Raw genomic sequence first — 12,031 nt, 5'->3', positions numbered from 1 at the left:
GTTCAGCAAATTGAGTCTAAATGCAAACATTGGGGTTTTGCAGATTTGCTGTCTTCATTCAGAAGTCAGTGTCGGTGTTGAGTTAATTTGCTTTTTCGTGTTGTTGCTTGGCGCACAGTGACACAGTTAACACAATGCAGCATACTGAACCCTGCCATGCAACTACAGTGACAGTTGAAAGCAATAGTTTGACGTTTTGGCAAATACACTTATTTTCTTTCTTGCCGAGAGTTAGATGATTGATACCACTTAAGGCTACAGCTAGCTGTCAGTTAGCTTAGTTTAGCATAAAGAGACAGCGAGAGACAGCTAGCCTGGCTCTGTCTGAGGAAACGCCCTGTAAATCTACAACTTGTCATTATTACATTGGTTTGGTTTATTTACAGATTGGTCAAACAGGGTACAATGTGTTAATTAGGTTTGAGTCGTTACCGTCAGCTGTCTACCCTCATTTCCTCATGTCTTTATGCTCGGCTAAGCTAACCAGCTGTTAGCTGTACTTTCATATTAACAGACAGATATGTGAGCAGATTCGCTCTCCTCACCTAATTTTCCAGAGGAAAGCAAATAAGTGTATTTCCCAAAATGTCAAATTATTGCTCTAAGACATAACCATGAAGTCAAAGGTTTAATTTTATGAGAAATGCCTCTGTACACACAAATGCAGACAATAATATTTCATTGTATTCTCAGCACTTAGCTTCTGGGAACATTATGTTATATGCTATAAGATATAGGACCTTATATGCCTTGTTTTCGATGGGTGTGAATTAACTACTGAGTGAGGGACCCAGCTTTGTATTATAGCGCCATTCACGCACTGAAGCCCAAAAGCCCTTTAAAGTATTTAAAGTTCTGTATTTATAGATACAGTACAGTACAGAATATCTTTTTTTTTTTTTTTTTTTTTTTTTTTTTTTAAATTGTAAATAGCAAAGGTTTCTTCTCCTGTGGTATAAAGACAAAAGTGAGGCACATGTTCCACTCTCACAAGCAACTGAAACAGAAATTGGTATCAATATGAAACGTTGGGGCAAGGCATTGTCGGAAAACAGCACGCAGCTGCTGTAACAACACGGTTACAGATTGTACAGTGATATAGCACCATGCCAAAACATCCTTAAAAATGTCTAAACAGATGGTTTAGCGTTCAAAGTTGATTATCATACATGATATTGAAATCAAACCATTATCCCCTACAGCAGAAATCATGCTTTAGGAAGAGAGCCTTGCTTGGCTTATTTGTCCTAAGGAGATGAATTCCAAGCATTTTGATATGAGGAGGCATGCCAAATAAAGACTGGTCAAAACATATACATAGAACTTTGCACGCTACATGGAAACCATAATAGCTATGCTGAGACTCGAAGCATAAATGCCTGCTTCCCACAGCTTCTGGTGTGTGCGTTCTCCCCACACACACACACACACACACACACACACACACACACACACACACACACACACACACACACACACACACACACACACACACACACACACACACACACACAGACACACTCCTCGGCCCAAACACACTCTACTATTGAACGGATTCAAAACAGGCATGACAGGAATACTAAATGCACACTGAGTGCATTTTTGTTTGTTTATAGATTGTACATAGGCCTAAAATTTCTCCCGAGGAGCATGATGCAGCAGCCAGTTGGTTTTTAGATGTCACAGTCGTCCATATTCTCAAATCCAAAACTCTGCACTGTTTAGTCGTCAGTGGATCATGTACAAAATTCTATTTTGTAGAAAAAAAAAGTAAAAGATAAATTATTTTTAAATATATTATGAGCATGTGTTTAGTGTAAATAACGTCAAAGTCTAAATTGATTTTATATCCTGTATTTTTTACTGTTTTTTCTTTCGGGTGTTTGTTCCTTTTGGGGTGGAGGCTTCAAGAAGCAGTGTATACTTTAAACATATTTCATTTCATATCTCAATGTTTGCTGTTGACTGAGCACTAACAAATCCTAACAAATTTAGAATCAACTCACCTTTAGCTGTCTTTCATTCATTCACACAATAATGACACTTTTCCGAAAGTATTCACAATCGTCAACAATATTTTTAATAGGATTTGATCTGTTTGCATAATTGACTATTTTGTGAAAAAGACTCTGGCTTTGTAATGTTGCCCATGTGACACAGTATAAACTGATGATGTTGATGATTTATACTCAACTTTGGATCAATTTACATGTACATGTACTTTTTGTTAGGATTTGTGCTGTGCTTGTAAAAACAAAGATAAAACACACCAACACACGTATTACCCTTTTGTGATGATACTACACCAACAAAGCTTTGTCCATGTTCACTTATTCATGTCTTATGGGAACCCTAAATTATTTTCCTCTACCTCATGTGTATAGCTTGTAGGTATAAACAGATCACAAATGACTGGTAAGAATGTATTTAAGTTATTTAACATCTTTGTATAACAAAGGCGAAAGAAATCTGAAATAATAAATGAATTTTTAAATTATTTCATGTGTGGTTTCATTCTTCGCTGGCACTATCTTGATGTGATATTACTGAATGGCCTTTTATTATTGATTTTAAAAAGTATTTTAATTGGGGTCTGTTGTGTAATTGAATAATGAATAATTTTTTAAGGTAAACACAAGAAACTTGTGCTACAGAAAATGGACCAGACTCAGTAAATAGCTCCCTAAGCTTAACATCCTAAGTCCTATGATAACTATTAATTTAGCTATACACACTAATGAGCAGCGATGACTAACATGTCTTTGGGGTCATCAGGTGGGAACCTCCTTTCACCAGTGTTTTGTCTAGTTGGTCCCACGACACCTCCAGGAGGCTAGACAGTGATCACTGGCGTCCCAGAGTCACTCCCCTAATGCCAGCCATCACTGCTCCTCACACCACAACTATTTTCTCCTTTATTTTGCCTATGCTACCACAAACAACACTATCATCAAATAGGACAAAACACACTAGCAGATTCAGCAAACAAAACTCCCCTAAACAGTTCTGTTCTGTAGGACTAGATGTTTTTTTTCCAGAAAGTGGCGGCCAGTTTGAATGAGGGAGGTAGAGTCAGGGAGAGATGCCTTGTTAGACTAAACACTCCCCCGCCGGATTAGGCTGTGCTCTACCTCCCCCTACTCCCCCACTCTCCAAGACAGTACAACTCACCATACAACTCACCTAAAACAAACAAACTCACCTAAACAGTCAAAGACACACTACAAACCAATTCAAAGCAATACAAACAAACAATACAGGCCAACTCACCTGGACTAACCGCATGGTCTCAAAGAGGCTCACACCGGCCACACCCCCAACTTAAAAACACTTCCTCTTCCTGGAAAACATCATCAAAATAGCTGAAGCCGTACTGATGCATATTTTGAAGTCATGAAAATGACTTAATAAATGAGCAGTTCTAGCAACAAATCTCAGGATTCAACAAATTCCTTTAACACACTGGGGGATTAAATAGATGTTATCCAAGCAGCATTTGTCTTTTACAAAAGGAGATACAGAAGAGAGGGTCATTCATTCATTGCAGTTGGATCCCTGGGTTCTCCTATCCACATGTCAACATGTCCTTGAGCAAGAGTGAGTGAATGAGAGGCAGAATGTAGAGCACCGTATAACTGAAATAATAATAAAAGTCTAATCCTTTTAAACCTTTAAACCAAACAATTTTATTGAGAGATAAAAAAAAAAACCTCCATTCACACAATCATGGAGGGTATTTTCCCCTTTTGCAACAGCAGCAAATGGGATGGACCTGGCCAGAAAATGCTGTCTGATGTCTGAGGTCGACGTTTTTGATAAGAGAATACTGACTGAATCAAAAAGGCCGTCCTGCTATGTAATCAGACATCATTGTTGAGGTTATGTGTTTACAGGAATCTGATACAGACATTGTTGGATTTTCACAGTTTCATGCACGATCACCCTCAGGTTGCTATGACATCTTATATTGATTTAGTGTAAAGTGATTATCAAGGCCTCAGTCATATTGGACTGCACACGACCATGGCAGTGATGTAGTGATGTTTATTACTTCAATGTCAAACAAAGTAACCATGAAACTAATTAGTGCAAGATATAAACATTCCTGTTTTGCGTTCACAGTGTTCGGACATACATAGGTGCTGGAGAATTACCCTGCTGAACTGCTGTTATTTCAACAAGCTCTATTCCCTCAGCAGACAAGTGGAGATTTCAGGGAGTTTTCTCTCTCAACAATCTTGCAAATATCTTGTGGCCTCATCATACAAGCCTCGACGCTCAACTAATCCAGGAGAAAGGAGGCTTTGTGATCCCAGGCTGTGAATAGGAGCTTCATGTCTGGTTGCGAAAACAAAACACAATTACAGAGTGTATCTGTTCTAATACCTAAAACATCAGTGGAAAAGCCCATGATATCCCTGACGCGTGTACCGAAATTAGCAGTGCAGGAGTAGCACCCTCTTGGTGTTAGCTATTCCTCCCCTGGGTCCTAGCTGCTTTGCTCCGAGAAACTGAGAGGCTTTAATGTACCTCACTCGCCGGACTCCTCCTAACTTCCTGCCCTGTACCAGGCTCTAATATGAGCTGTAACTTTGTGGTGTGCTGTAATCCGACAACGTTTTGACAGCTGTTACCATGAAGGAAGTGGGTGCAACTAAAGCGCAGACTGAAAAAAAAAAAAAAGGTAGAGAAAAAAAAAAAAAAATAAAGCAAACTTCCCCCCCCCCCCCCCCTGACTACCCTCCATTCCCACTCTCATCCTCCTGGTCTGCTTGGACATGCAACAGGCTGTCAAGCAGAAAGAGTGGACAGCGAGATAAATCTTGAACTGCTGAAAGAGGCAGAGGATTTGTTATTCCAGCATCACCTCACTGCACAGGATGTATGTGTGCTGCCTTGTGGATGATTTGCTGAGGAGTGTTGATTGTGGTCTACTTGTGCTGGATCATGTAACTGGATGCATATTTCATAGCATGAAATGCATAGTCAAAGATGCAGAACCAGTGACACAGAAACTAGTGGCAAAAAGACCGCAGAACAGCCCTTTAACGGAAGAGTTCACATTGTGAGGAATGTGCTTTATATGCTTTCTTGCCAAGAGTTTAATGAGAAGATCAATACCACTCCCATGTCTGTGTGGTAAACATGAGGCTACCAGCAGCAGGTGGTTAGCTTAGCTTAGCATAAAGACTGGAAACATGAGGAAACAGCGAGCCTGGCAACCTCTCGGTGATGAAAAGGCTCCAGGAAGGTCCTGAGCCTGGCCAAGAAATGGTCTGGCACTGCTGAACTAAATGTTGCTAAAACTCTGATTGGTGCACAGAAATACCTTTTATACCTTTTCTGACTGAGCCTCCCGCACTGCAATTGAGTGAGAGGTGCAGAGAGAAAAACATAAATCATAGAAATCTCTCTATGTGACACAAGAGAAAGTGTTTTACAACTGTTCCACGACTGTTCCCTTCAGGGCCTTTACATGAATGTACCGTATATATGTCACGAATGACGCTTTAATTACGGAGTCACCCAGACATGAACAGGGAAGCTAGCCTGAAGCTAATAAAGTGGCTCAATAATGGCAGTTCCACAGTAACATCTAAAGTTTGCTAACATTATCTAATATTAGCTACCAAAAGCCACATGCTCAAACTAGATCAAGTTAGGCTGTAGCAGCAATACCCCTAAGTATATTAACCTAAACAGGAGTGTGTTGTATTGGTTAGGAATTCAAACTCGTCATTTTCATGAGGAAGAATGTGTTATTTATTTCAAAAGATACATCATCTCACTTTAATTCAGTATTGAATACTTGGGAAAAAAGAGAAAACAGTCAAATTTGACAAAAGTTTCAACAAAAATGTAAGACTTGAGGGTAACTGATGAGAATCTAAGCATTAGCTGCTCAGAGACCAACTCATCGGGTGAAACATATGTGTAGAGCACTATAAAAACACCTTAGCTCATGCCACAGGTCTGTGGAACTCACAGATTTATGATTTTTTTTCAGCGCGTTGGGAAAAAGCGAGTTCCTCTCTGGAAAGTGTGATAGGGGTCTGAAGGGTATGTGCCTTCCTCGCCTCCTTCCTGCGCCCTGCCCAATGGCTTACCCTGTTTATAACTGTTTTTGATTGTTGTTAAGTACCTGTCAGAGCTGCCGCTTGTCCCTCATGCCTGGAAAAACATGTGATCTCAGCATCTCTCAAAACAGGAGCAAATTAAGAAAATGCAGTGCATTAAGGAAAAATACTTAGTGCACTGTATATATCTGCTGGTGCGGATCTGCTGTTCAGACAACGATGACTTTGTTCGAATCAGCATGTAGACTGTCAGTCAGGTTGAGTGAAGTAGTTTATAGGGCTTTTAGCGACAAAGAGACACATTACATTTATATACCTCTGAGGTAATGGCAATATTAACTCAATAATCGCCTCAATAAAGATTACAGGACAGGCTGCTCAAATGATTAAACGCCAGGAAGAGCATTCAGCTGTAATATATCTTGAATATGTCTTGTGATGCATGTACTGTAAAAACTATCAGTGTTTTTTTTTTTTTTTTTTTCTTACTGGAAGTGAACTGCTCCATACTCCATCCCCTTTTGACTAGGGAGAAAGCTTATTGACCATGTCTGAGGCCTCCCCACAAGAAGCGATGGATAATGATGATAACTGGCTCGGGAGGTTTTTCAACACTTGCTCACAATCATAAAAATGTCAGCTTCACATGACAAAGCTCATTTTTCAAAACCCCCTCCTTCTGTTATAATATGCTTGCACGTCTACCCAAGTCCAAATGAAGAGTTCAAGAGAGCCTATAAACTGTAGAGAATCAGAATAGACCTGAGTCCACATTCTCCTTCTGGAAAAACAGAATAATAAACAAACAAATTATTCTATAAATAATAATGGAGCATGTGTTTCTTTCATTGGCAAACATACTTGGGGAGAGGGGGAAAGCCCCAGAGACCCCATAGCGGGGTTTCTAGGGGGATGGGATAAACATAGATCTGTGTAGACGCCTGGGTTTTTTGGCAAGCCTGCTGCTCTCGCAAATTGCACCAGGAGAATTGGAGCGCTCACCAGGAGAGGTGCAGGGTTAGAAACATTTTATTCTTGAGGAAATTCCTCCTATTACTCCATTATTCATCAGGATCTCAGAGGAGATGGATGCTCTAACTGCTCTAACAGAGACTGTTTTCAGGAAAACAGTTCATCATGGTAGATATCCTAGACAAGAGAGTGTTCTGATGTATCACCAGTAGGATGTATGCGATGGACACATAGTCCTCAGTCCATCAATTTACTTAGACAGTAAGTACTTCAGAGATCACTGAATGGATATTCAATACCATAAGTACACAGTATTAAATGTCAGAGTAGAACAGCCATTTACAATTGCGAAGGAGAAATTTCCTACAACCAGGTCACCACCTGTTTTGTGCATCAGGGATGTATAAAATATTAACTACTGGGACAAATTGTGGGTTTTGTTTTCTCCCAAAATGTTGACGTTATATAAGCACATAAGGGAAAGTTGTTCAACTGTGAATCGAGGAGGACCTGGAAGTTTCTATCAGCAGCTGTGCTGACCTATGACCGCTCATTTGTGTCTGCATGTGGGGTGATGGTGAGGAAATTATTTGTAGTTGTGGTGACTGTGTGTGTGTGTGTGTGTGTTTTGTTGGGGTGGGAGAGAGGGGGTTACAATGGCAGGCCGATGAAAGCAAGAGGGTTTACAAAGATGGGGCATGAAGCTGCTGTCCAGCTCATGCTTCAATTGTGCAGTAAAGATTCCCCAGCTGTCCTGAGGATTAGCCCGTGTGCTTATGTGATTAGGATACATGGCACCGCGGCTAGACCAGGCGCCTCTGACCCGGAGAATGCAGAACGAGATGAGATGGAAGAAACAGGATGGATAGATGGATGGATGGATGGATGGATGATGCTGCGGAGGCCAGACACACTGAGCACCCAACATAGAACCTGGGTTTGTTGAATCCACAAGAGGGCAAATAAGCCTGCTGCTATACCTAATGGTATGAAAGGCAGCAGAATGTTTTGAAAACCAGTGGATTTATACTTGTGTGACACTGTAAGTTCCTCTAGGATGGCTGTGCCATGCTAGTTGCTGTTATACCGAACAAGGATAAGAAGGTTTGCCTTGTCTTTGCTATTGACTTGTATTCATCAATAGGTAGGCTATAGAGGTAAATGTGTTCATATAAATTCATTCCGTTCATGTTACTGAGCATCTCTTTCTTCAGTTTGCTTGATGTTGTCTTCACTATGCACCAGAGACATGCAAACAGAAAACAGCAGTGCTTTACTTTACAGGTCCTATAATTTCCAAACAAGTTTGGAAAGAACTATGTAATTTGGAACTAGGAAATTACAGGGTAAATGGAGACAGTATTAATTTAGTGAACTTCAAATTCATTTATTACAAATTAATTGCTTGGGTAATAAGTCTTTAACTCAGTGCATGCATACAATTCAACATATACTGTATGGAGAACTAAGTTTCCAATAGTGAATAAATAATTGATGCATAAATGGTAAATGGACTTGCACTTATATAGCGCTTTTGTAGTCTTACGGTCATTACAGACCCATTCACTCACGTTCATACATCACACTCATATGATGATAGAACACCCATCAGGGGCAATGTGGGGTTCAGTATCTTGCCCAAGGATACTTGGACATGCAGCCTGGAGAAGCTGGGGATAGAAACACCGACCTTCTAATTAGTGGACAACCTGATCTACCTCCTGAGCCACAGCTGCCCAACTGATATTTATTTAATTAGTTTTATGTGGAGCTGTTCTGTCAAGAAACTTGTTAATTTCCTTGTTATTAGTAGCAAATTACATAGTTCTTTTTCAGGAAACTATAAGAAATTAACTCCATGTGGTGTCTTTGTATATGATGTTGTAGTTAAATACAGAGGAGGTGCTCATTGGGAGGATGCAGCTACAGAGCCCACACATGTAGGCACTCTGTAACCGTGAAAGACACAAATATAAATTCTGTTTAATTGAAATGTCTTTGTTACACTTTATAAGCTAAAATAGGTGTATAGATTGCCTCATTCTATAGATGCGCAATACATATTATTTGTATGTATATTTCAATCTACCTTTATTTTCTAGTGTTCTAACTGTTGTTCTGATGATTGAGGATTATCAGACAACAATGACAATAAAGTGTCTTATGTCACATTCTTGAAATCCCATTGCCATAGACATTTATTGAAGCTTGCAGTTAACATGTGCCATGATCCATGCTGATCATGAAAAATGCCTGACTAAAATAAAGGCTCATACATGTACTCACGGTGATGAGTGGTAGCTCTTGGAACATATGTACACTGGACAGCATGGGAACGCTTTAAAATATGGGAAACACTGATGCTAACACAGGAAGAGGCTGTACTTTTCCTCCTGCATCCTCTCACTTAAATGTGTTCACATTGGCCTGGGAGAACTCAGAATGACTGACACGCGGAATGACAAACAGTGTGACAACATGGTGTGTGTATATGTATGTATGTGTGTGTGTGAGCAGCCCTCCAGCCCAGAGTCCTACACAGCTGCACATTGCCCGCTTGACTGTACCAGACACTGTGGCACGGCTTCAACAGTAACGCTGACCTCATGGGTCACAACCAACACTGCCTGCTAACTGGAGGTAGTGAAACCATTGCTATTGCCCATAAATTAAGAGAGTGTAACACAAATAGGCTAAAGTCGTGTGGCACACGGAGAGGCGGCTCATTCATTCACTCACCGCTTCTACGGTTACAACACCAACGACAAATTTGGTGTGGGAATATGAGCTAAGGAGATAATAATCCCGTCTATAAATGCAAGATAGTTTGCTTTAGCTTGATTCCCACCCTTGCTGTTTTTGTGACAAGCATTGGCCAACTAAATTGAATCCCAAAGGATAGTGGGGTTTCGTTTAACAGAGAGGTACTTGAGGATCTGTCACCACGATCTCAACAAGTGTGGCTGGCCGCTTCAATAGGAGCCTCTCATAAGGACAGAAGAAAAGGAAAGACCACATTGTCGGTGGGGGCGGGTCTCCATTTTGTGTGAGTTTGGTCATTTGTTGGCTGAGGTCAGCTCCTTAAGATTAGTGTTGTTGGTGGTGGTGGTGTGTGTGTGTGTGCGTGTGTGCGTGTGTGTGTGGTGGGGATGGGCTAAATTGTTAATCCATTGATTTAGCTGGAGTTAACACGCTGGCCAGGGTCCAACAGAGACTTAAGTCACAATTGAAGTGGGGCAGATATATTGAGAGGAGATGGTGGGAAAGTTGAAATGCCGCTTCTATTCGACAAAAAGGGGAATTTGAAGAGGAAATTGAAGCAACAGTCTGCGGTAGGTTTGCCAAAAAGTCCTTAACTACTGTCTACACTACACTTCGTGATTTGTTTTTGGTAATATTTTGAGATTGTAAAACATAAAAAAAAAATACAGGGGGAATTTGGCATACAAAAAAAGCAGGCCCCATTGGCAATGTGTTAGCGTTTTTTAAGCTGACTTATTGAAAAGACAAATTGCACAAACACCATAATCATGCCCAAAAATCTTAAACCAATGTTTTTCTTCGTAGCACACTGACAGAGCAGTATTTCCTTGGCAATGTAAACATGAAAAACATTGTCATCATGCATGAAAACAGTGATGAATAATTTCATTTTAAAGATAATAGAACAAGGGGTGCATTGTCAAACATGTTGACCTGTAGACGGATTCAGAGATTCTTGGAACATGTTAAAACAGGACAGTGAAAGCGTAACCATCCAGGACAAAGAAACATTCCTTGTGTCAGTGATACTTGTGTTTTTTCACGTCCGTGTTTTCAATTATGTTTGCAGGTCTTGTTGAGAGAGACAAGCAAGATTACCATGGAAAAAAAAACACTCATCATGCTAGACAGCTATTTACGGAGCTGCTGTAGCCTCGCAGGAATGGTCCTCCACCTTGACTTATTGAATTATGGTGAAGCTGTCGACAGGTTGAGCAACTGTCTCCTTCTCTCTGTGTTTCCTTACATTCACTTTACTCAACACGGTGCTGCAGCTGTCAGTGGGCGCTCCATTCCTTGGCTGCAGCCAACCAGGGTAGATGAGTGCACCTTGCAGTCTTAAATCGCAGTGACCTCAGGTTGTTATCGTTCACTGTGCACACCAGTCAAATGACACAGGACATTTTTGGATGTACTGATGCTTCAGTTCACCAAACAGTTCACCAAACATTCTCCTCTGGTTGCCAACCGTGAGCCCCTGTCAAACGATATTCATATTCTTCTTATTCATATATTTCCCCTGGATCAATGGTATATCAGACCACACTATGGCTGGGACAAATCATTCTTTTCATTATGACATAATCTTTTTTATCTTCCAACTAATCAAATCATCATTTAGTCTATAATACATCAGATAATAGTGATCAATGGCCATCAGAATATCCCAGAGCCTCATGTGACATTTTCAGATAGCTTGTTTTGTCCAACCAAAAAACTACGATGGCCCAGATGGGTCAACACAATGCAGAAACCACAACACAAATACAAAAGCAACAACACGATTGCAAAAGCCACAACACGAATGAAACACAACATCACAAATGCAAAAGCTACAACATGAATAGAGAAGCCACAACACAAATGCAAAAAAAAAGTTGAAATGTTGTTGCTAGATAACGGATTAATGTTGCTATGTGTTTATTTCTATTAATCAACTAATCCTTTCAGCACTTGACCACACTACTGATTAGATTTGGACATTGGGGGGAAGATGCACAACAGCACTGTAATATTGTTGCATCACAATGGTGACTGACCTACAGTACTACTGAGATTCTAGGGAGTGAAACTTGTTAATCTAACTGGAGGCTGGAGTCTGCCAGTTTTTAAAACTTATTAAACATAGTGCTGATGCTGCAAGCCGTGGCTGCACCACCTGTTGGTCCAGCCAAAAAATACAATTAATTATAAAACAGGTGTGTTTTCTGTAAAATGAC

Source organism: Seriola dumerili, unplaced genomic scaffold, assembly GCF_002260705.1.
Source record: "Seriola dumerili isolate Sdu_G_001 unplaced genomic scaffold, Sdu_1.0 BDQW01000291.1, whole genome shotgun sequence".
Lineage (NCBI taxonomy): Eukaryota > Metazoa > Chordata > Actinopteri > Carangiformes > Carangidae > Seriola > Seriola dumerili.
Note: the sequence above shows the minus strand (reverse complement) of the source record.